The 27,156-nt window shown below is 37.1% G+C and overlaps 1 protein-coding gene across 4 annotated transcripts in view; it reads left to right on the forward strand.

Annotated features, from left to right (window-relative positions):
* The window catches only part of NELL2 (neural EGFL like 2), a 405,295-nt gene that overhangs the window by 18,065 nt on the left and 360,074 nt on the right, over positions 1-27,156 (forward strand). Inside the window, exon 1 of one of the 4 annotated variants that reach the window (XM_047742254.1) lies at positions 23,633-23,651. The exons of the other annotated variants lie outside the window; for them this stretch is intronic. The gene's annotated coding sequence lies outside the window, so the exon portion shown is untranslated. Of the gene's footprint in view, positions 1-23,632; positions 23,652-27,156 lie in introns of those variants that run through there. 4 annotated transcript variants of the gene reach the window in all.

Here is a 27,156-nt window from a genome sequence, read left to right on the forward strand (position 1 = left end):
AGTGATGAAGATTATAAAGAAAATTAAACTATTGAGTTAAAGGATGACTTGAGAGAGATACTTTGGGTAGGATGCCTGCAATCAAACTTCATGAGTGATAGTATATTTTGGCTGTTAAATGTTCATGAATTTATGTGCCCAAGAACTGGAACTCTGTTGCACTTGCTCACACCATGTCCCCACCACTAGGTGCAGTGCTCAGCACATAGCAGATTTGGTAGGTAATCCTGAATGAATGAATTGACTTACCGTATTAGTTTTGTAAGGCTTTCATTACCAAATACCACAAACCAAGTGGCTTAAAGCAAAGAAATTTATTCTTTTTATCAGTTCGAGAGGTTATGAGTCTGAAATGACAGTGTTAGCAGAGCCATGCTCCCTCTGAAGTCCCTAGAGAACAATCCTTCCCCTTCCTCTTCCTAGTTTCTGGCATTTGCCTGCAATCCTTGTCATTCCTTGGCTTGCAGTTAGCTACATCTCTCCAGTCTCTGCTTCCATCATTACATGGCCTTCTGTGTCTGTTCTCTTTGTCCAGAATTTCCTCTTTTTGTAGCAATGCCAGTCATTTGATCAAGGTCCACTCTGATCCAGTATGACCTCATGACTTGATTACATCTGCAAGGATCATATTTGCAAATAAGTTCAACATTTATGGGTATGGGGTTGGGGCTTGAGACTGCAGCTTATCTTTTTGGGACACAATTCAATCCACAATACCTACTTTTTTTTTTTTAAGATTTTATTTATTTATTTGTCAGAGAGAGAGAGAGAGCGTAACAGGGGGAGTAGCAGGCAGAGGGAGAAGCTCCCCTGTGAGCAAGGAGCCTGACCTGGGACATGATCCCAGGTTCATAACCTGGGACGAAGGCAGATGCTTAACGACCTGAGCCACCCAGGCATCCCCACAATGCCTACCTCTTTAAGTTAAAAGAACATCAGAAAGGTTATATTTTAGGAGTTTATGTAGTGTAGGTTTCTTTTCTGGTTTTATGGAGAAATAATTGACTTAGATCATTGTAAAAGTTTAAGGTATACAGCGTGATTTTTTTTTTTTTTTAAGATTTTATTTGACAGAGATCACAAGTAGGCAAAGAGGCAGGCAAAGAGAGAAGTGGGGAAGCAGGCTTCCTGCCTAGCAGAGAGCCCAGTGCAGGGCTCGATCCCAGGACCCTAGGATCATGACCTGAGCCAAAGGCAGAGGTGTAACCCATGGAGCCACCCAAGTGCCCCCAGCATGATGGTTTAATTCACTATAGTGCTGTTTTTAAGACTTATTTTTAAGTCAGTTGTAAATGATGTATAAACATTTGAAAAAGCATTATATTGTACTTTGTGTACACATGATAAATTATTTTTTATTTATTCTAGACTATCTGGTTGAGTCCTAGCCACAGTAATATCCATGGCATTCTAAAAAAAAAAAAAAAAACCAACAACAAAAAAACCCAAGATCTGAACCAAATTCATCTCATGTTCTTTTTTCTCCCATCAGAGAAGAACTTACTTCTTCATATATTAAAAATAAATGAATGTGGAAGGATATTCATGACACTTGCATCATAAAAATTCATGCTGACATTTTTGTGAAGACTATATGTGAAATGTTGACATATTTTTGTTATAAAATGACAGTTTTAGTGCAAGTTGTTCTCATTGTGACCAAGGAGAAAGAGCAAACAAAAGGAAAAGAGCCAGTTGCAGTACTACCTACATGTGAAGTGAAGCAAACAGCAGAATGGCAGCAGCACTTTCTGAAGAGGTGGAGTTCTTTTGTGTCTGATGCAGGAGAGGGGGTCACTAATATAGTCTGCCTTATGCTACCTATCGTAGAAAAGCCATTCCTGATTTTTCCATCAAATACCCTCTTGCCCTTCCTGGAACTCCCACTTTCACTTTTAAAAATAGTTTTCTCAAATGACGCTTATCTCATACTTACTGCTTACACTTCCGAGGGCTTTATATATATTAACCCAGTTCGGCTTCCAAACAAGCCATGCTCATTACACAGTTGAGGAACTGAAGCCCAGAGATGTTGACGTGATTTTTCAGTTGGAGCCAGTATTCAGACCAGTGTAACCCTTGGGTCCATGTTCTTACCCACCATGCTGTATACCATCTGTATGATTAGTGAATTTCAAATTTATTTTATACCCCTTCCAGATTATAAGTTTCTGAGAACTTGGCCACTCTGTCTTTTTATATTTATTTTTTTCTCCCACAAAATCTAGCTCAGTATCTTGTGTGTAATAGGTAATCGATAAATGTTTGCACGTAAATTTAAATTAGACCACATCTATTCAGTGTCTGGATCTCTGACTTCAATATCATGGTTTCCATGAGAAGAGGTTCATTTGGGAAAATAGAATCCTGAATCGATAGAAGCAGAATAAGGAAACTGATAAATGCTGTTGTGGTGCTTCCAGCCTCCATCTAGGTGCTTCTTTCCTCTACTCCCTCTCCAAACCCCACCCCCCCCAGCTATAAAAATGTGCACTTAGGTGGGATCTCAAATGTTTCCACTGAGAACAGCTTACAGTGTTATTCTCTTTAAGAGTATTCATATTTTCAGGCTCCTGGGTGGCTCAGTTGGTTAAGCACCTATCTGCCTTAGGCTCAGGTCATGATCCCAGGGTCCTGGGATCGAACCCCACATTGGACTCCCTGCTCCATGCTCTGCTTCTCCCTCTCCCTCTGTCTCTCCCCCTGCTTGTGCTCTCTCTCTCATTCTCTATCTCAAATAAATAATAAAAATGAAAATTTTTTTAAAAGTATATTTTTACAAGAATTAATCATTTTAATAATTTCTGCCATCAGTCAATAGATGAGGGAGGTGTTATTTGAGCAGTAGAACTATCCTCAAGCTGTAGAAACTGTACCCATTTTTATTCAAAATATCATTTTGTAGGTCTGTTGGTAAATTTGGTGCTTCCTTGTGCTCTCTCTTTGTACAAATATAAGATTAATTAAAAGCAAATGAAAGCTTTAATCTTCAATTTTAAATCTGGCAGTTCTGAAATAATGTAGCCATGTTGGTATTCATTTGCTTGTAGGAAATTCTGCTACATAAGAATTTAAATTTAATTTTGCCTTTTTATTATGTGATATGTGCATCACAAGCCTGTGGGCAATAGATGAGCTTTAGTAAAGCTAAGAATAAATAAAATGGGAATGTTAATAAACCTTGTAGCTCATTAAACATTTGGACTCACTAAGTATATATCTATTAATTTTAGATGAGACTACATTAGGAAACCTTTGTTACATGAAGGTTGTAATTAAGTGAATAATATATTCAAATTCAATACAAAACATCTTCTTCCACATCTTTTTACTGACAATTCTTTAGTAGGAAATTTCAAGGAACTGAAAGACTTAAAAAATAATGATTAACTATGCAAATATAACAATTCACAGTTCTTTGTAAAGAATTAAAATTTAAAAGATATGTCCAAATGGATTTTCTTCTCACATCTCATGATTACTTTCTTAATCCATGCTAGCATTTGTGATTTCATCGTTTTATTAAGAAAGTGCATTTGTCTCTTAACCCTCCTTATTGTTCTGTTCTATTTGTATATTTGAAAATTCTCCCTTAGATTCTATTAAAAATACATGCCCTCCAACTTCTTTCCTTTTTTTTCCCCCCACTGTGGAATATTCTTTTGAGAAGCTCTTCAGTTTCTGACCTAAGGTTAATCTATATGTAAACACTTTATGTTGAGAATCTTTTTTTGTACTACCATCAATTATCTATGAAAATAAATGTCAGCTTATGAATGTGTAACTTTAAAAAATGAACATTCTTTTCTGTGTTTTTGTTGTTGCCGCTGTTTGGTTTTCTTTGGAATTTGGATTTACTTTTAACATTGAACCCTTTGCTAGGGCTGCTGTAACAAAGTACCACAGACTAAATGTCTTAACAGAAATTCGTTGTCTTGCAATTCTGAAGCCTAGAAGTCCAAAATCAAGGTGTTGGTAGAGTTGGTTTCTTCTGACGACTGTTTCTAGCAACTCTCATGGCTTCTGATGTTCGTTGGCCATCTTTGGTATTCCCTGGGTTGTAGATGCATCACCCTCATTTCTACCTTTATGTTCATGTGGTGTGTTTCCCTCCGTGTGTGTGTGTGTGTGTGTGTGTGTGTGTATTCAGATTTCCTCTTTTAATAGGGATACTGTTGTATTGGATTAGGGCAAATGACCTCATGTGATATTGTGACTTACAATAAGAAATATATATTTGGCTTTGTTTCTATTTCTGGTACAGAGCTTCTAAAACCTTTGAATTTACTAAGTGATGAGAACAGTAATTCTTTTGTTATATTAATGAGGTGACTTTTGGAAGGCACCTAAAGATGAGGCTGATTGCCAGTGGAGCCAACCATATGGTTAAAGGATTGGAACTTTCTCAACTGGAGAGGTGAGAGGGACTGGTGGCTGAATCAATTGCCAATGGCCAGTGAGTTCAATCTTGCCTATGGAATGAAGCCTCTATTAAAACCAAGAAGGTAAATTCTCTCTCCAGAGAACTTATAGGTTGATGAACATGTGGGGGAGCCTGGAAGAGGGCCTGGAAGCTCCACACCCTCCCTCTATACCATGCCCTATGCATCGCTTTTATCTGGCTCTGCCTGAGTTATATTCTTTTATAGTAAACCAGTGGTCTAGTAAGTAAAATGTTATGCTGAGTTCTGTGAGTTCCTCTAGCCAATTAATCAAACCAAAGGAGGGGGTTGTAGGAACCTCCATTTATAGCCAGTCTGTCAGAAGCACAGGTGACAATCTGGACTTGTGACTGGTGTCTGAAGTGAGTAGAATCTGGGCGGACACAGGACATTCTTATAGGACTGAGCCCTTAAACTGTGAAATGTTATGCTTTCTGGGTAGGTATTGTCAAAATGGAGTTGAATTGTAGGACATCCAGTTGGTGTCCAGAGAATTGCTTGCTGGTGTGGAGGGCCCCATCACCATACACATTGGAATTAATACGAGAACTTAGCTACTTTATCTTAACTTAATCAGTGCAAAGACTATATAGCCATATTTCCTTTTCGTATTGCTGAAAAAGCTGAGGCTTAGAAAGGCTAAACATTGTTAGGGATAGGTAAATGTAGTCTACAGCCAAACCCTGAATACTCGGATCTCTTCTGATCTTGGAAGCTAAGCAGGGTGGGGCCTGGTAAATCCTTGGATGGGAGATAAGCAAATGTATCATTTAATGTGTTGGTAACTGCAAGTAACTGAATACCCAGAAAGTGGCCTACATAAAGCATTTATTTTCTCATGTTCAAAGAGATCAGTAGGGTAGTAGAGGTCTAGTTAATTCATTGGCTGAGCAATGTCATCAAGAATACAAGTCCTTTCTATTTTTTCATTTTGTCATTCTGAGCATCTATCTTTGTTAGGTCCCTTTAGGATCATATGCTCATGTCCTCAATAAGGAAAGTAAAGAACTACAAATATGGTCTTTAACAGTTTTGACATTGGGAATCAATGATGAGTGGTAGTGTGTTTCATAAGAGGGGTGCTGTTAATCTCCTCTGCATGTCCCTTTGCAAAGACAATTAATAGAAATGCTCCTTTTGGAAATTAAAGATTGAAAATCATATCTTCTGCCATAAAGTCATTAATGATCAAAAGTAAAGAATGAGGCTTCATGATGTGTTTGGATATGAATTGGTTAGAGGTACTTTGAAATGTATTTTGCCTTTTTAAATCTGAAAAGAGGGAAACTAGAGTTCTGAGGCTCTTCTGATTGTGGAGAACCTACACACCCATGTTTGTGTACACATGTGTGCATGTGAGTGGGTCAAATTACCATGAGGTGAGTGAGGTTATTATGCAGTGCAAGTGATTATACAAACTAATAGATTCATGTAAAGTACAATAGAAACCTTTATGATTCTGAAATTCTGAAAAAAACTACTTTGCAAACTTTGGAGTTAGTACAAAACTCAGATTTCATGGGTTACCTTCCAGATGGAAAAAGAGAGGCTCATTAGCAAAACAATTTGATAATAAGAGCACTAATGTCTCTTTACTCTCAATCTGAGATGACACAACAGAGAGGATCTGTACCTTAAGATATAAAACAGAGCATAATCAAATTAAATTGTAAATATTGTGTTTCTCATTAAATTTCTGACTACCACCACCCCAGATTTCACATCCTTTGATGCCTTCTGCCTGAATAGATTTTTGCTGTGATGGTTGCACCCACTTTTACAAACTGCACTTTAAAGGAAAGTTTGCTGAAGTGGAGTTGTTTTAGGGAGAGTGACCAAGACCATGAGCAGACTTGAAACATTCACATGAAAATGGTTGGAGTTTCTAATGCTGGAAACTGAACCACCACAAACATCGTGGCTCAAAACAACACACTGTTAATTATCTCAAAGTTCCAATGGATCGGAAGTCTGGACCTGGCTTCATGGGTCCTCTGCCCAGGTTCTCACAGATGCATTTGCACCTAGAGACTTGACCGAGAGAAGATATGTTTTTGGGTTCACTCAGGCTGTTGGCACAGTTTATTTTCTTGAAGCACAATGGTGAAGAGCTTTGAGTTTTTCACTGTCTGTTGGCTGGAGGCTCCAAAGGCCACCCATAGTTCCTATAGTTCCTTGCCATGTGAGCAGGGTCATGTGCCATGACCTTACTTTATCAACCCACAGGAAGTCTCTGCTGCTTGTTGCCTCTGACTTCAGAGAGAGTCCAGTCACTCTTTTAAGGGCTTTTACTGGATGAAGTCAGGTCCACCCAGGATAATCCTCCTTTGGATTAACTCAAAATCAACGGATTTGGGACCTTAATTATACCCACAGAATCCTTTTCATCTTTGCCATATTCTGTTGGTTAAAAGCAAGTCACAGGTCCCACATACACTCAAGGGGAGAGCAAATCTGGTGTGAACACTCAAGGGGAGAGGAAGTGGGAATCATGGGGCCACCCAAGGGTTTTTCTACCACATTTACCTAGAGAAGGCTCAGATGAACGTGATAGCGTTGTATTCCCATGTGGAATATATTATCTCCCTCAGCTCCCCATGAATGATTATATCCTCTTTTTATAGATGGGGAAGCTAGGACTCAGAATAGTTAGACAATTTGGCTGAGGGTATTCACTTAGGAAGGTCCCAAATTCAACTCTGTCTGAATTTGAATCTTATACTCTTTATATGTTATAATGTTACTGTATTCTACTGTATAATCATCAGAGAATCAAATTGAGCCTAATAAATAGGAGTTTTAGGAAGATGGCTCATCTGACATTTTCTAATAGTAACTCTACTGTGGTGTGGAGAGAACTTAGTTTTATGTGATGGTTCTAATCCTGGCTTGCATATTAAAATTGCTTGGGAAAGTTTGAAGATTGATTGATTGATTGATTGATTTACTTATTTATTTTAGGTGGGGGGAGGGTCTGAGGAAGATGGAGAGGGAGAAAGAATCTTAAGCAGACTCACACTGAGTGCAGAACCTGATGCGGGGCTCAATCTCATGACCCTGGGATCAGGGCCTGAGCCAAAACCAAGAGTTGGTCGCTTAACTGATGACACCACCGAGGTGCCTCTCACTTGGGGAACTTTGAAAATAAACTAACTGTTAGGAGTCCGCCAATTATTTGAATAAAATGAGAGTCTCTATAAGGTAGGCTCCGGGGGCGCCTGGGTGGCTCAGTGGGTTAAAGCCTCTGCCTTCAGCTCAGGTCATGATCTCGGGGTCCTGGGATCGAGCCCCGCATTGGGCTCTCTGCTCCACAGGGAGCCTGCTTCCTTCCCTCTCTCTCTGCCTGCCTCTCTGCCTACTTGTAATCTCTCTCTCTCTGTCAAATAAATAAAATCTTTAAAAAAAAAAAAAAGATAAGGTAGGCTCCGGTCACTTAGATGTTTTTATGTTTTCTTATCAATAAATGTCCCAGTGAACTATTTAGTTTAAGGGACATAGAAATGGAATAAATAACAGGCTGAATTGATGTTTGAAGGTAAAATGAGACACTCTGGTAGATGGTGGATTCTCCATCAATCAACATGTTTCAGTAAGCATAGTTTAGCTGCCTGGCAGGAATATCACAGAAGGACTTTGAGAATGGATGCTTGGCTGGACTGGAAGACCTTTAAAATCTCTTCTGACCTTGAGAGTCTATGATTCTATAATACTGGTATTCAATAAGTGTTAAATATGATTTATAGTGGGTCATCCTGAAAGGTCTCAAATTTTGTCATTTTCTTGACTTCCATACTCCATACAAATCTCTTACAGGAAGATCAGTGTGTTGTGGTGAGGAAGGTAGATTTGTGGTTATGATGTTAGATACAACAAGGAGCACTAGAGAGATGTAATAGAGAAGAAGGTTCTGGAGAGTTAATTGGGAAGGAATCTGAAAAACTTCACAATGATGACCTATTTGCTGTTATTCTCCAAAATGTTCTAGAATTCCCTCGTTTCATTTACCCCCCCCCCGTTAAAATAATTGCCATTCTATTTATTTATTTATTTAAAAGATTTTATTTATTTATTTGACAGAGAGAGATCACAAGTAGGCAGAGAGGCAGGCAGAGAGAGAGGAAGGGAAGCAGGCTCCCTGCTGAGCAGAGAACCCGGTGCAGGGCTCAATCCCAGGACCCTGAGATCATGACCCGAGCCGAAGGCAGAGACTTTAACCTACTGAGCCATCCAGGCGCACCAATAATTGCCGTTTTAAAAAATGTGGATCAGTATTACGGTTGATTAATACCAATTTCTTTTTAGCTTAGAGCCTAAACTCATTTAATTTACTTGATTTTCTGTTTTATCTACTATTCAGGTTGTTTCCTAAATTCAACTTTTTTGCCTTTATACTTTTGCTTTTCCTCATTTGATTTCCCTTGTCTATTTCCTTTATGAAATTTTAATTTCTTTCTCAGCTTCATCTTCATAACTTTAAACCTGCAGTTATTTGCAGTTTTCATACAGTTAAGGTTGCCTTGTTGATTGCTTACCATCTGCTGAGTCAGCATCCTCTAATACATATTACTTGTTAAATTATGTAGGCCTTTCCAATACTTAAACTTTGATTTAAACATACTTGAAATATATAATGCAGATTTTAGAAATTTAAATATAGTAGGTGATGAAATTCTGCATTTTAGAAAGCGGTGGTTGTGAATATGCATTAAAGGTGTTGGAAAAAGCTTTCAGATTGCTCTGCAGCAAGATGTCTTCCAGCCCAACTGTGTCTGCATCTTGTTGAGACAAATTGCAGGGACTGTTGGGGGATGTCATATAAGAAGTACAATGGGCCAACAACTTCATACATACAATTAATACAAATTACCAAGCAGGGGTGGTGGTGATTTTATAATACTTTCCTCACTTTTCACATCTGTTTCAACAAAATGCAGACAGCAGAGTCTTTCAGGCGACCACTCTGCATTCTAATAGCTGATTCTCAGGAAAGTGTTGTCTGACCTTGGGTGCTGCATTTATATTTTGAAGAAGCTTCAGACTAAGTTTCAGATTATTGGAGAGAGAATTGTAGTTGCCATTACTTCCAAATAGATTACATTCAATTCCCCCATGTCCTGGCAGTCACCAGTACAGTTAAATGGTCACCCAGGAGGAAGGCTACAATGGGAATTCTTGAGGAACACATTATACATGTGTTCCATTTCCTTATTAGTGTACTGTGGTTGTTGTTTAAGATCAGATGGTAAATGGTAAGATGAGAAGGCATCCATATCCTTCATTTATTGAAAAGATAAGATAACCTTGATTATTAAATAAAGCAGATGCAGTTAGAGTAATTAAAAGGCAACCCATAAGAGACTATAGTTAAGAAAACAAACTAAGGGTTGTGGGTGGGGGATGGGCTAAATGGGGGATGGGGATTAAGGAGGACACTTGTTGAGGAGAGCACTGGGTATTATATGTAAGTGATGAATCACTAAATTCTACTCCTGAAAGCAATACATCACTATATGTTAACTAACCTGAATTTAAATTAAAGAAGAAAAATATTGACTCAGACTCTTGCAATTAGTTGCATGTTTTATATCTTTTTGAATTGCCTTCAGCTTTGTAAATTTTGCCAATTTGAAATTTGCAAAAAGTGCATTTTTTTTTATCATGATGCTTTTCTAGCAAAGATTGTGAAAATGGCTTTTCTTGAAAGTTTCTTCTCTTTTTCTTTTCTTTTCTTTCTTTTTTACCAACTCTCTCCTGTCTTTATTTTTAATGACATCATCACTGATGACTCCTAAAGTTATAGCTTCAGCTCAGGCCTCTCTCCAGATTTCAGGAGTGTATTTCCAAAAGCCTACCCGATATCTCCATTTTATTTAATAGCCAATAAGTATTTAATGAGCAGCTACTGTGTGCTGAGCACTATTCTGGCCTCTGAGAATACATTAGGGAACAAAATAAAGGAAAATCCTGTCCTCAGGAAGTTTTCATTCTGTTGAGGAGAGACAATGAGATAAATAAGGAAAATATACAGAGTATTAGATGGTATTATGTGCTATTTAGAGAAAATTCTGGGAAGCCCGATAGGAATATGTGCATAGGGTGGCTTGCAATTTTAAAAGAGGTGATCAGGGAAAACTTCATTGGTAAGGTGACATTCGAGCACAGTAGTGAAGGAAGTGTGGGAGTAAGGTGCCTGGATACCTGGAGGAAGAGCATTCTAGGCAGGAAGAACACACATGCAAAGGCCTGATGGGTTTGTTCTTGAAACAGGAAGAAGGCCAGGGAGACTGAAACAGAACAGGGAAGGAAGAGTAAGAGCAGAGGGCTAACATGGACTGGGTTATGGAAAGATTGGCCAGGACTTTAGCTTTTATTTCATAATCATGATGGGAAATGGCTGATGTTTGGGGATGACTGGGAGTGAGACGATCCATCAGACTTATGTTGTAATGGGATCACTCCTTCAGCATAAACTGAAGGGAAGAACAGTAGCAGGGAGACCATTTTGGACGGTGATGGCTTGGACCAGAGAGGGTGTGGGTGGTAAGTGGTCAGATTCTGGACATATTTTAAAGAGGAGCAGAGAGGGTATACTAGAACATTGGATAAGGGACATGAGAGAAATGACTGCAAGATTTTGACCTGAGCAGTCTGAATGATCCATCCAACATTTACTAAAATTAATGTGTTTTTATTCAGTCTGGAGGAAAAAAAATCTTTAGGTTTTATTATAATGAAATGTCTGTGAGAAGGCTCCCCAGGTTTAATCCCTGAAATTTTAGTTCTTCAACTCTTTCTTACAATTTTAATTTTGAGGTAACTTTGTACACCATCTTTTTTTATTCTATAGAGAAGAAACAGTGACCTGAATTTTTAAGCAGTTATGATTTCAATGTGAAACACATCATTTTCTTTATAATAATATGTTAATTTTCATGATTTTTTTAGCATATTAAGATTTTTGGAATTTCTTTGGTGTAAACAGCTTTTTCTTTCTTTTTTTTTTTTTAAATATTTCATTTATTTATTTGAGAGGTAGAGAGAGACAGTGAAAGACAGGGAACATGAGAGGAGAGAGGTCAGCAGGAGAAGCAGACTTCTTGCTGAGCAGGGAGCCCGATGTGGGACTCGATCCTAGGACTCCAGGATCATGACCTGAGCCGAAGGCAGTCGCTTAACCAACTAAGCCACCCAGGCGCCCCTAAACAGCTTTTTCTAATTTGAAACATAATGCTTTATTCTATCTTACCTCCCAATTATCCCTGGCTACTAGTTTGGGAAGGAGAAAAGTTACCATTTTGTATTCATCTTTGTTTCTAACACTAATTTAAAAGCTGATCTTTTAAAATAGCATTCTTTTTTCTGAATATAAAAATAGTACATACTGATTTTGGATAATTTGAAAAATAGGAAAAAGTATAAAGAAGAAACTAGCAATCCACTTTATTCCTTCATCCTTCTGTTTCATTTTTGTATCCAGACTTTTCCAACTAGTGTGTGGAGAAAATATTGAGAGCTAGGAGACCCTGGTGCCCTACCTAGGATAAAGATGGATATTTCAGTCAAGATTTCCACTTAAAGAGCCCAAATGGTCTTGTGTTTACCTCATTTCCACCAATTTCTAAATAGGCAGCTGATTTATTACAAAAATTTCCCAGAGTAAATGTGCAATAAAGTACTTTGGGAAAGGAAAGAAAAATACTCCCTCTGACCCTAGCATATTGATTTCATTTATTTAACAAACCACATTATGCTTACCTTATGCCAACCACTGTTCTAAGCCCTTTAGAAATACTAATTTATTTAATATGCCTAATTATCAGAACAACCACTGAGTCAGGTACTGTTACCATTCCCATTTTACGGAGGGGAAAAATATAGCACAGATTGGTTAAGTAATTTTCCCAAGATCACACAGCTAGTAGGTAGATTAGCTAGGGTTTAAACCCAGGGAGTTTGGCTCCTGAGTCTCCATCCCTAACTACTACTGCACCATGATGAGTGTGAACCCTTTACAATAAGAATCTAAGTTCATTTTTGTTTTGTTCAGATTAACTCAGGATGCACCTAATATTTTTATTCATATCACCATAATCTGAATTTATAAGGCTCATGTACTTTAATGCACTATTAGGCTTAGCATGTAGAAGGTACTAAATAAATGTTTATTGGGTGAAGAAATAGATTTACGGCATCATGTGATGGGAAAGCAATTTATATTGCAGTGATTGCCCCAGCAGCAATTTTAAGAGTACATTCCCACAGAACATTAGTTCTCTAATACGCTTCTTAAAAGAGGGGTTCTATGACCAAATTAGTTTGTAAAACTGCATAAGCTATTTTCCTTTTGAGATTCCAGTATATATTAGTATATTAAGAAGTGCAGAGAAGTCCTAGAGTAAAGAAATCCTTTAAAGTTTGTTTAACCTTATCAGAGGTGCCATGGTTCTCATGTAATGTCCATCAGCATCCCGAAGAACTAATATTCTGTGGAACACACTAACAGGATGAAATATAAAGTCTTGGAAAAAATTATTTACAAGGCTACATTTCTAATTTCGTTTCACAATTTTTTTCATCCATTGTTTCTCTTCATAAATCACACTCTTCTCTTCACAGTTAACTAAAATGTCCTGTGCATTTTCATTCCTCTAGATTTGGCTGTTGCTTTTCCCTCTGCATGAGCTTCTTTCTTCCCAATTCCAGCCCCTCCCAGCACATGCAGATGTAGACCTCCTTCAATCTGAACTCCAGCTCAGTCCTCAAGGCTCAGACCAAACATCATCCACAAGCCTCCTCTTACTCTCTCAGGAAGATGTACTCACCCCTTCCTGTCGGTCTCCTAGCATTTTATGTACAGATATTGCTCATGCATATTTTGCTTATATGCATATCTTTTCCTCTAGTTTATGGGGGACCTGAAGGCAGGAATATGTCTTTTAGTCATATTTCTTTCTCCAGCAACTAATCACATAGTTAAATATCCAGTCATGACAGACAGGCATCTTGTCTAGCTTTCATTTACTTTTAATTTTATACATTCACCGAAGCCAGATCACCCATCAGAGCTCTGTAGTTTCCTTTTTTTTTTTTTTTTTTTTTGCTGGGAGAAGACAATGATTAAACAGATATATCTACCTTTTTATGGTATTCATCTGTTTCTCTTTGTGAAAGATTGTAATTTGTGAATATAATTTAAAATCTAACTGAAATATTTAGTGTTTAGCTGCTGAATCACAATGGCATCATATAGCTACTTGATCACCTCTAAAAATACATTATTTCTTTTTTTAAGATTTTATTTATTTATTTGAGAAAGAGAGACAGAGAAAGTGCTCCTGCACACTCCCATTCAGGGGTGGGGCAGAGAGGGAGAGAGAGGTAGAGGACTAGAGAATTTCCAGAGGATTCTTTGCACCCATTGTGGGGGGGGGGGGGGCTCAATCCTATGACCCTGAGGTCATAACCTGAGCCAAAAGCAAGAGTTGGACCCTGAACCAACTGAGCCACCCAGGTGCCCCTAGAAATATATGTTATCTATTAGTAGTCTTCTTAAGACTGAACGAATATAACTAATGTTCAGAATGACTGAAACAGTTTTCTGAAACCAGAGATTTCCCTGTTGATTTACAGTAGTTAGAATGCTCAGGGAAGAAATAATCTTGTCTTAAATGGTTCAGTCATTTCCTTTCTTATTCCTCCTGCCCCCTCATTTGAAAAATAGTACTTTATTTTTAAAGATAGCTGCTATTTGATTTTTAAACTGACTTAATAGAACATTATATTGATTTCATAATTTCTCTGTTCTAATGTGCTCTGCGTAGAGGTATTTTTTATGGTCAAATACTTTAAAAGTAAATCTAAGTAAAGTCTGTCAGCTGATTCTTTCAGAACAAGTAGAAATACATTTGTTATACAGGTTCTTTTTTGAATGACTCCTCTTAAAGAATGGAAAGGCACGATCCAGCCTTAAATATGTCAGGATGATTTACCTACTATTAATAAATTCCCTTTTATTCTTGATTGTGGAAATAACTTTCAATTATCTGTCATTCTTTTTTGTGTGGTCATTAATATTCTGTAAAAGGCAAAAGCAGGCTCCTGTTTCTTAAAATGAATATCTTCAGTATCACAAAGTTCATCAACTTATTTACTTCAGACTCCCTGTTGAATGAACCTTATTTGTTGAATACCTCAGCTCCTGGCTCACTTTTGCTTCTTCAAACACTGCTCCAGCCATGATTCTTATAGATTCTTCTACTACTCTTGCCATTTGGCTCCTTGACACCCTTTCTTTCAGTGATCTTGTCCTCCGTCCTTCGTCAGACTCATCCCTGTGTTCATTCAAGACTGTATCATAACTAACAACGGCCATAATCTTACTTGCAAGCATCCTTCTCTTGCTATAAACTCTTATCTCCGCTTTACTTTCTAATACCTCTATTCAACAATTCTTTGACCCCCACTTCCCTCCTATTCCTCATTTCCTTCATATTTTCCTGTCATTTAAGCCTAGATGAAATTTCATGATTCATCACTATACTATTCCCTTGTAAATACTCTGTTCCTTGGCCATCAAAAGTAAATACAACTCCTCTTCTGTTCCTAATCTATTCTACATAGCTTCCCAGGCTTATTGGTCTCACTTCAGATTCCTGATCATCAAATTTGAGTGGACTTACAATGCTGCCTGGCAATCATATTTCCCCGTGCTATTCACACTTCCACGCTTCTAGAAGCTCATTGCATACCTTCCCCTCTTTCCCCAAACTTCTAAACTCTCTACCCCATTCTAACTTTAAGCATATGACTCCTTCCCTTTCTATTACACCAAGAAAATAGAAGGAACCGGAAGAAAACATCCTAAAGTTTGCACTACCACATTTAACCACTTCTGCCTTTGTGTGCCTAACTCTGTTTTCTCTTTTGTTATTATGGATAAAGAAGTACCCACATTCCCAGCACATGCCAACCTTCTACTTGTATATTAGATTCCATTTCTCAAATGTACTTAAGAACATCCCTGCAGTGATTTTTCCCCTCTTTTCTTTTAATCACTAGTTTTTTCCTCTCTAATGGTTCTTCCCCACCATCTTACAAACATACTGTTGTATTTCCCATCTGTAAAATGAAAACAAAGACAACTTCCTTTGATCCTACTCTCCTTCCTCTACTACTATCACTACATTTCTCTCCTTCTCTTTATAGCAGAATTGTTCCAAAAAGTTAGTTGTCTGTCTTCGCTCTCTTGAATTTCACTGTTCTCATTTTCTCTTGAAACATTCCAAACAGATTTCTGCCTCCATCATTCAACTGAAATAGCTCGGTCAAGGTTACTAATGACCTCCATGTTGCTAACTCCAAAGATCAAATATCAATCCTCGTTTTACTTGACCTGTGAGCAGCACTTGACACTCCATGCCCTGACCCTCTGTTGGTTTTGCTCTGAATTCACTGGCCTATAGTTCCCAGTCCTTTGCTATGTCTTTCTCTTCTTTTAGAACTCTTAATGTTGGAGTGCCCCAGAACTCTTAGTATTCCCTTGCTGTCTTTTCTCATAGTTTTTGTGATACCATTTTATCTTATGGCTGGACATGTCATCTACGTACCGATGACTTCCGGATTTATATTTCCCGTGTGTGTTTCCTCTGAATCCCCATCATGTAACTCCCACTGCCAGCTTAGTGTCTCCATTTGCATGTCTAATAGTCTTCTTAATGTATCCCAGACTTATGATTCCTGATTTCTCTTTCTCAAACCAGTTCTTCTAATTCTTCCATTTCAGTAAATGCCATTTAAAAAATTTATTTATTTATTTATTTGGCAGAGGGAGAGAGCACAAACAGGGGGAGTTGCAGGAAGAGCAGGCAGAGGGAGAAGCAGGCTCCCTGCTAGGCAGGGAATCTTTTGTGCGGGACCTTGTTCTCAGGACCCTGAGATCATGACCTGAGCCGAAGGCAGACACTTAACCGACTGAGCCACCCAGGCCACCCAGCTGACCCAGTTTTACCCTTCTACTTGTTCAGGTAAAAAATCTTAAAGTCCTCCTTGATTCCTCTCTTTCTCTCGTACTCTGTATCCAATCTGTCAATAAATCCTGTCTATTCTGAATACTGTATATATTCAGAATCTTGCCATTGCTCATCTTCTCTACCCACTATACCCTGGTTTGAACCTTCATTTCTCACCTGGATTATTGCAATCATCAGACTGCTTTCTCCTGTCATTGCCAACATGCAGCAGCCAGAATTTAATGTTTAAATATAAGTCATTTAATACCATTCCTCTATTCAAAATTCTTCAGTGGCTTTCCATTTCACTACAAGAAAAAGAGAAAGTCTTGGGGCACTTGGGTGGCTCAGTCAGTTAAGCGTCTGCCTTCGGCTCAGGTCATGATCTCAGGGTAATGGGAGCCGGGCATTGGGCTCTCTGCTCAGCAGGGAGTCTGCCTCTCTAGCACCACCCCCGCACCCCTGCTCACGTTCTTGCATGGGTTCTCTCTCAAAAAAATACATAAAATCTTAAAGAAAAGAAAAGAAAAGAAAGTTCTTACAGTGAGTCATGAGGCTCACATGATTTTGTGCCCTGTCAGGTCTTAGACCTCATCTCCTCTTGCTCTTCTTTCAGCCCTAGTCATACTGTTGCTGCTCCAGGTACACCGTCCTCTTTCTGTTTCTCAGGTATGCCAAGTACATTCCCAACTGAAGGCAGTTGCTTTTCTTCTGCTAGAGACTCCATTTCCAAAGATACCATCACAGTCACCTCCTTGCCTCCTTCAGTCTAGACTCCAGTGTGCATCGTGTAAGGCCTTCCCTAAACACCCTATTTAAAATTTTTGTTTTATTATTTCTGTAACACTTATTACTGTCTATGTACTGGGTAATTAATTAATTGTAGTTAATTTGGTTTGTTATTTGTTTCCCTCTCTTCCCCCACCAAAATAAGCCACTGAGAGAGTAGTAATTTTTGTTTTTTGTCCATTGACATATCACTGATATCTGTTGCATAGTAGAACTTCACTAAACTTTTGTTGAATGAATATATGTATGATGGTCCCACCAAAGGGATCTCTATTTGTGAGAATTCATACCCAAGGTATCCCTCTGGGGCTGTGAAAGCAAGTCCGATAATTTATGATCCATTTGCAGAGTGCGGGATAATCTGATGATGGTGACATGAGCCCAGAAAGGATATAAAATAATTCGGTTTATCTTAAAAAGTGCTTTGGGAAAAGATGTTAAGGATTCTGTCAGTGCTCAGATGAGCAGATAATAAAGGGGTAATTTATATTGATTGATTTCTTACCCATTTTCTGATCCCTGCGTTTTCCTTGGTCAGTCTGGTCTTATTGAATACTCATTTTTTTTTTCCTATACTACTGAAATGCATTTCTCACAGAAGAAACATTTCGAAATTAGAGTCATTGCAGTTAATATTTATACAGTCATGAGAACTTATGCTTAGAACAATAAGAAGAATTAGATAGGAAAACTTTAACAGAATAAAAAATACCATATAAAATAGAAAGTTGTCCACAAAAGGAAGAGTACAAGGAGCGCCTGGGTGGCTCAGTGGGTTAAAGCCTCTGCCTTCGGCTCAGGTCATGATCCCAGGGTTCTGGGATCAAGCCCCGCATCAGGCTCTCTGCTCAGCAGGAAGCCTGCTTCTCCCTCTCTCTCTCTCTGCCTCTCTGCCTGCTTGTGATCTCTGTCTGTCAAATAAATAAATAAAATCTTTTTTTTTTTTAAAGGAAGGGTACATTAAGAAGAGATAATGAGAAAATACAGGCTCTCAAATGCAACTGCATTAGGGAAGTAAGAAAGAATATCCTAGGAAAAATATAAAAATAAACTTATATGAAAGTACAAGCAAAAAAATCTACATCAGAATTCTTACAAATAAGATTTTTTTTTAACCTTATAAAGATGGAGAACATTTGATCCAGTCATTTAGTGTCCATGGTTCTTTTGTCACCTCCTGAATGGTGTCTTACCTTCATTGGATGATGCCTCCTGGAGAATCACCATGGAATAACCAAATCCAAAGTAGAGGGTCTGCTCTCTCATTTCAAAATAACGACGAGTGATTCTATCCTTTTCCCTTAAGTCATTTCTTTACAATTTTACTTTTCAGTATATTGTAAATCTGATTATATTTGTAGTGTACTATCTTTGTGTATTTATAGCTCTGAAAGCACTCTCATGTGATTCGAGGAAGCTTAGAGCATATATTGTATAATTCTTCTGATTTCTAGAGTTTATTTATTTGTCAGAGAGAGAGAGAGCATAATCAGGGAGAGCAGCAGGCAGAGGGAGTAGTAGACTCCCCAGTGAATAGAGAGCCTGACGGACTTGGGCCTTGATCTGCTCTTCTGATTTTTAAATATAACTGAAGTTTTGGGGGTCTATAGTAGTAAGGATGTGCTAACTAATATAACAAACAATCCCAAATCTCAGTAGCTTTTATTTCAGACTCATGTCATAATCCAATGAGGGTTATCAGGAAGTAGGAGGAAGATCCCTTCTCCACAGTCATTCTGAGATCTAATCTTCATTCATACGGCTTTTGTTGTGCTTTGTTTTTTAAATCTTCAAGAGCCTCACAGTATTCTACTGGATATTTTTGCATCTGGCCAAAAAGGAAAGAGAGAGCATGGAAGTTTCGGGAACCAGACCTGGGAGTGTTGAATATCATTTCTACATACCAGCCGTAACTCAGTCCAGAGCTCTTCCTAAACAAGGGGCCTTGGGAAATATATTCTTGGCATCTTTAGAATAAAATAGAATTTGTTGAACAGATAGCATTATTTTTATTCCAGTGTCTGATTTAGCTTTTTCCCCATTTTCCATATATTTGAGATGTGTAACACCGTGAGATAAAGTATAGTTGTCCTAACATTAGCATTTCGTCTTTTAATTTGCTGTCTTTATAAACTAGTGATCCGAAAGAGTCTTAGACATTTGATAGATTTGTTTTGAGAGCTCCCGACCATACATATTCATTTGCCTAGATTTTGAAGATGCTAAGTTTTAACATTGGAAAACCCTCTTCTTTCCCACATCTTATTCTGTAAGTGTGAACCTTGTTTTTCTGTTGTATCCAAGAATGTTATGATCAGTTTTTGCATTTTGTTCTGGAATCTGGCAACCCTGACAGATATTCAATCGACCTCAGTAGGTGATTATTACTCTCAGTCATCTTGTCAAATTTAAGAGGATTCGCAGCATCTTTTTAACATTTTTATTTCACCAGCACTGTATAGATGGACCTTTTTATGAAAGCATGTCAATGATATTTTTAATGTTTATTTGCACAAAAGAACAAAGGACATTTCAGTGTTCTCTGATTCAGTCACTCTTGTGTTTAAAAATCTTCAGCACTTTCCTATTGTCTTCAAAATAAAGTCCAGAATCACTATGGCTTTCAAAGCTATGGGCCTCACTTACCTGTTCATCCTTATTTCTTACTTGTCCACCCATCCATCTAAAGTAGATTTTCATTCATCAGACAGGGAGGAAACATTTGCGTCTGATGTACCATCCATCTGAAATATCCCTCATTCCCCTTTTTACCCTTTAAAAACTAACTTAATTATTTTAAAGCCCAGGACAAACACTCTGTTCTACAAAAAAATCCCACTCGTATCTCACTTAGCCTACTGTCTTTGTACTGTATTTCTCTAGTACTTTGAGTAATTTCTTTCCAATAGAACTGATGACATTTTGCATTGCTCTCTCATTTTCATTGTGTATACACATATATCTCTGTGACTAGACTACACCTTCCTTAGGGGCACATGTCCTTGGATAGCTACCTCATTGTAGTTTTTACCACTCCTGTGGCATATGTGGTATATGACCAACGTATACCTTGGTCATAGAATTCCTTTGAGAAATGTAGTTAATTTTGATTAAAATTTTAAATTACATTAATTTCTGTCATTTATTAACACAGAGAACTTAACTAAGACATGAAGATGTTGAAAATCTCCTGTCAGCTTATTTAAGGAAGCCTTTCAAGCTAATCTCAGCTAGATATCTTGAGCTAAAATATACATTTTCTTCTTTTTTTAAACTTTGCTGTGTATATCATATTAGCTTACACTAGCATATATATTTAGCAAGCATCAAGAATTGCTTAGTTGGATGATTTTTGTAAAGTGGCACAAATTTTAGCTTTTAAAAACTGACATTTTTTTTGCTTTCTGATTCAGTCAAATCAAGACCTGCCCCAATAGTCCCTCTCCCTATCTTACTGAATAGTAATTATTCTTTACTTTGATCTAAATGGAAATCCCAGATTCTTTTGCTTTTTCTATCTTCATAACATACTACATACTTTATTCTCTCTAGCTTAGATAGACTATAGCACTTATAAAACCAAATATAACAATATTTTCTATTTATAGAGGTACATATTTTATTAATTGCTGAATTCAGTGTTTACCAGTGTAGTTATGTTAGATGATAATGTAACCCAGATGTTTACTCCATCTCTGTTTTGATGATATAATGCTGCCAAAGAAAGACTGAATGATTCCTTTAAGGCTGTGACTCTCGAGGTGGAAAGGTATGCCCTAGGGTACTAGTATTGGTATCAAAATAAAGGCGGGGGGTGATATACGATTTCATACTTTAAACTATAGAAAATAGCCAGCTAGAATTTCTTATAAAAAGGGACTTATCCTACTCTACCAACCCTCTTCACAGTCTCTTTGAGTAATAAAAACATGGCAAACATAGCAAATGTTTCACTAGTTAAATGAAGATTCAGTACGTGATACACTGTTTCTACTTCTATATTATGTTACCATGTTATTTTAGAAACCAAAAGGTAATTGAGGTTTAATTATTTTAAAATCTGAACTTTTTGTATAAAGATGAACTTAATAAACATTTATTTTATTTATATGCATTAAATGATTTTAAATGAATAAGGTTTATAAATTATGATGTATTAATTATCATCAGATTTCCAATTTAAAAAATGACACACTCAGCTGAACATCTCAGATTTCAAATTTTGAAGTTATACAGGAATGCAGTAATGCAAATATTGATGCTAGTAAATCAGGTCAAGTAAATCTATTCTATTAGGCTATTATTAAGCAATGTCATAAATTCAAGGCAAAATGTCAGCAAAGTGAAATTAACAATTTCAGAAATTGGTATTTTCCCTATTACTTTAGGTAGGGCAGAATTTATCTCTTGGCTACAGAAAAGTAGAAATAAAAAATAATCCATAAAATGTGAAAAATCATGTACCTATCTGGTTAGCTTGAGAAGATGGCTTAAATTAGAAAGGTCTTATATATTTTTGTTGTTATTAAAACTGATTAAAGACAAAACTCTAAGTTTAAACACTGAGAAATATGAAAAGAAATTTTAAGTCACAGGATGTTTTATTATCCCAAAGTATTGCACTGGGAACCCACCTCGGGAAGCCTGATGATATGTTATGAAACCATTCTTTTACTGATGGGCCCTAAGAACCCATATGGTAAACATGCAGGTTCTGGTGGTTTTGATGTCCTTCTCTTCTGTCCTTATTCTGTTGTATAAAATCTCTATTCTTGCTCTTGTCATTCTTTTCTATTCTTCTCTATTCTTGTGCACTAACTCAGTTTTCTAACTACATATTCCCAAAACCTAGCACAACCCTTTCCATAAAGTAGATTCTCAATAAATTATTATTGAAAAAAATATATGAAATAACAAAAGAACAGAGATAATCAAGTAAAGGCCAAAAGTAAGATTTCATTGATTATTAGTGTTTTGTGCCTCTTTTTTCTTATCTATCCTTTCTCCCACATATCTGACCTCATTTACTTCACCTTTGAGTTCATTTCACTGCCATATAGCCCAAGTTCCATACCCCACTCTCCACTCAATCTTTTTTTTCCCTGCTTCCCTATTCTCCTGTTCCATCCCTCACCTCCATCCTCTGACTTCCTATGGTCAGGAAAATAGTTATCAACCATATTCATTCATTATGTCAGCAAACATGTTGAAATAGTCACTGGGTCTTAGGCAGTAAACTGAGTTTTGGAACATGAAAGATGAACAGGAATTCCTGTCCTCAAGGAAGTTATATTTTAAGTTGACAGAAGATAGACAAACAATGTTGTAAAAATGATATGATCTGTATACAACAGAAGTGAATACTGAGTGCTATGAATTTGAAGAATATTTACAATAGAGATCCAGCTGTGCATGTGCGTACACTTGCATGCGTGTGTGTAAGGGAGGTGATAACCACGTGAGTCTTGAAAGACGAATGGAAGTTCATCAGGCTTTGTATGGGGTCAGAGCAGGAGTGCAAAGTGAGAGATGAAAGACCCTTCCAGAAAAAGAGAAGGTCATAATACAGACAATTTAGTCGCTTTTACACTGTGTCCCAACTTGGCCTCTTCATTTGTTTCTGCCCTCTCTCCCATCCTTACACCCCCCCCCCCCCCCCCGCCAAATTTCCCCTTTATTCCTTTTCTTTTTCTGACTCCAGAAGGCTCAGGTGCTAAATAGTTCCTAGAAGGAGGCATTTGTACTACCAACATGAGGGGTCGTTTTTTACTTTGCTACTCAATGAGTCTGAAAATGTTATTTTATATTTTTTCTTAAAGATAGGAGACATTTTTGTGGCTGTACTGTACTCAGTAAACTTCTGTAAAAATTTCTATTCAGTGAATATTTATTGAACACTTTCAGTGTTGTTGGCATTTGGGATTTTATGATAAAAGAATGTAGACATGGTCTCTGTCCCTCTGGTGGTTACATTCTAGAAGGGAGCACAGGTATTCAACGTCTATAAAGTTAACACATTATCATAGGAGAAGTATAGAGTATAATGTGGGAGAGAAGATGGGGTATTTATTTATGACCAAAGTACAGAGAGTGGGGGGAGAGTGGCATTAGACGAGTTTGGACAGCTGAGTGAGAGCTGGATTTGTGGAGTTTTATAGATCAAGGTTAGTTTTAAACTGTTTATAATAGATCTACATGAAGCAAATAAAGAGCAACTGTCTAGCAACACTTATTGAACTTTGATTATTACCACAATATCTAAGCATGTGATCAGTGTCAGCTAATGTGGTTTACAGCTTAAGTTTTATATGCAAGTATCCTTTAATGCGGCAACTGCAATAATAGAAAAGTATTCTGGAATAAATACCCAGATTGAGAAGCTCGTAATTTAACACACTACTTCCTTCATCAAGTAAGTCTTGTTATGAGAAAAATGTCAGCTGAACTAGACAGAGTGCTTAGTGCCATAGTAAACATTACGAGTTATGCTAAGGTGATTGTGTTAAATTCTACTATATTATTCTCTTTATTATAGAGAGAATATAGAAACTGGTCTTTATGATCGGTATGAAAACTGATTATTAGGGACTGTTTTTGCATGTAGACTTGTGGTGATTATAGAGGGGAAAAGTTCTGTTGAAAATGTTGAATCACAAAAGAAACTCCTAGTCTTTCCTCAAGATAAGAAAGTAGTTTAATCCCCATATTTTAAAAATTGTGACTTGAACAGCATAAATTTGTTTATCTGACATCTTTGGTATTTTCAATGACCTAAATAAATCCATGCAAGGAGGGAATGCAAAATATATTTCACTTGTAGATAAAACTGAAGAGCAAAATTGGAGTTAGAAGCTTAGAGGAATAGTTTCTATAGATTGTTATGACGTATTACATAATTCAACAAAAGATATCAGTGGGATAATTGATGATCTCGGCTTGCACATCTGTGAGTGCCTTACAAATTTGGAAAACATTTGGAATTTTACTTTGTATCAAAAGAAGACGCAGGCATGAAAAAATAACGGATCCAGCATTCCTTTTAATTTTTGAAAGGTGATATAAATTTAACCATGACTTTACATGATAAATTGCTGTGACTGTTTATTGATAAAGGATTAAAGATAGATTTCAAAAATACATTACATGCCTTACTTTTGAAAAAAATGAAAGCTTACTGTGACTCATTTTCTTCCATTCTTGTGAATTTACCTTTGTGAAACTGATTTCTTTATTATAAATGTTAATAAAACAAAACATAGATGTATATTATCCCCTAAGAGTAGCATTGTCTTCTATCCAACCTGGATAAGTTAGCAAGCAGAAAATCGACTGAACTATTGATATATACAGTGTTCATTCAAAGTGTGAGTAAAGCAATTTAATACAGAGAAGTGCTATTTCCTTCATAATTTTTGTTTCGTATGATTGTGAATGACAAAAATTATGAGTATAATCAGCAATTCTCCATTTTAATCTCCTACATACATACTTTCTGTAAACAATGTATATGATTCTTATGACTTTTCCCTTTTATGTTTGTTCTGATTAGATTTATTGAAATGTGATTTTAGGTCTGTTAAGTTTGTATATCTTTTAAAATGTACTTTTCTAGAAGTTTATTTCAATATACTTTACAAACATAAAATTTAAAATCTTTAACCTGCTAATTCACACTGGATTAGAGATTAAAAATTAGTCTGCTACCTCAGTAAAACTAGAAAAAAATAGTCTGTCACCACAGTTTGAGAAACACTTCTGCAGTCAGATTTAGGATTATGGATGTGGTCCTAATTGTAGGAAGAAACATTTGAAAGTTTGATGATAGTTGTTGCTCTCATTTAGGATGCTAGGTAGACATTGACATTTAGTGGGTATGGCGAATCCGAGCTGTTAGGCTTCCTTAGTTGCTTGGGACAGGAGCACAGCTGATCTCAGATCCTGTATCCAGCTTGTTTATGATAGTATAGGTGCCTCATCTGTAATCATTTCTCGTATGCAACCTCTACCCTCTCTGAGTCATAAAGAAGTACCAATCAGATCCCAGAAACACTTGATTTAACTGTGTTAAAATAATGTTAATAATTGTCATTTAAGAAAATGCTGACCTTCCATGATAAATTATTATTAGCAAAATCATGATTGTATGATTACATACATTACTGACTATGTAAAGGGTTAATTTGTCTGCATTTTATTTAGAATAATAGACTTTTGGAGCTGTGAAGGACTTGATGTTTTAACTTAATCTCTGATAGAGAAAATTCATGAGAAAAGTGAGACCCAGAGAGATTTGAGAGAAAGAACTGATGAAGAGTTTAGGTCTTGGAATTAGATTGTTAAGGTTCAAAGATCAGTTGTGCCCCTCACCTAACGTTGCCCTTAGGTAAGTTACTAAATTTCTCTATGCTTTGGTTTCTTTATCTGTAATAGTTTGGTGATAATAATTATGGTATTTACTTATTAGGGCACTTGTAATGATTGAATGAAATAATCCATGAAAGCTGGTAGGCACTTTGTCTGTGTTAGATACTTTTATGACTATGATGAGGATGATGGCATGGTGGTAGTGATGGAGGTCCTTTGACTTGTCCACTTGGTGAGTGGCAGAATTGGCAGTAGAAACCTGGAGTGTTGTCTGTCAATCTGGTGAGGTGTTCCTCTCTACTCTGGTTATCCTTTCCCACTCAAGTGCTTACTCATGCACAATCATGCACTGACCTTCACATACTGATTCCCTTCTTCAAATGCTCACATCTTCAAAAAAAATTAAATCCTATTCTTAAGCACACCCATATTCTCTCAGCTGAGTATCAACCTCACAAGTTAACTAGATGCCTCACCTTGTGTAGTACAATTATCTGGGGTTAGAAAGGAAACTGAAGCCTCCTGAACGTGCTATTGGAATAGGCTTATTCCATTTCTGAGACATATTTGAAAGCAAGTCTTCAGTCTTTAAATTATAGCGTACTTTGCCAATATATTCAATAAATGTATCTGTATATTTAATAAAATATATTATTCTGAGGTTCTCTCAAGGCAGTGTTATAGAACCACAACATAAGAAATTGAATAAAAAGAGGGAAAGGAAATTATGTTTCAACTTGTTCAAAGAAATATGCATTGAGCCCCAGACTTACTGCTTGGCATTATGTGTGGCTCTGAGTACACAGTCCTGAGTAAGATAGATACAAGCCTTGCTCTTACAGAGCTTTTAGTCTAGTGGGAAAGGAGGACGTTTACTATACAGCATCCTGACCACAGGAAGAAAAAAATTGTCATGGAAATAAGAAATATTTATTTATTAATTTATGGAAATAAATTTCAAAAAGAAACAGTAACAGAACAACTTAAAAATTAAGAATTAACAAAATTCAACAATTAACAAGAATTAACAAAATTTTAAAAAACCAATAACAATAATGATTATATAAAAGACTTTGGCTCTTAAGGGACATGGTCCTGATGAACCTGAGCTCCATCAGTGGCAGTGGCTGAGCTGAGAGCAGAGGACCCATCACCAGAATGTCCTACAGGAAGAATGCATATTGTATATGGATCACTTTTTCTAGCAACTTCTTTTTATTTTTTAAAGTAGGCTCTGGGGCACCTGGGTGACTTAGTTGCTTGAGTGTCTTCCTCTTGATTTTGGCTCAGGTCAGGATCTCAGTGTTGTGAGATCGAACCCCACATCAGGTTCTGGGCTCAGCATGCAGTCTGCTTGAGATTCTTCCTTACCCTCACCCTCTGTCCCTCCCCCTCTTCTCTCTCTTCAAAATAAGTAAAATAAAAAAATCTTTTAAAAATCGGGGCGCCTGGGTGGCTCACTGGGTTAAGCCTCTGCCTTTGGCTCAGGTCATGATCTCAGGGTCCTGGGATCGAGCCTCACATGGGGCTCTCTGCTCAGCAGGGAGCCTGCT

The sequence above is a fragment of the Lutra lutra genome, chromosome 8, assembly GCF_902655055.1.
Source record: "Lutra lutra chromosome 8, mLutLut1.2, whole genome shotgun sequence".
NCBI lineage: Eukaryota > Metazoa > Chordata > Mammalia > Carnivora > Mustelidae > Lutra > Lutra lutra.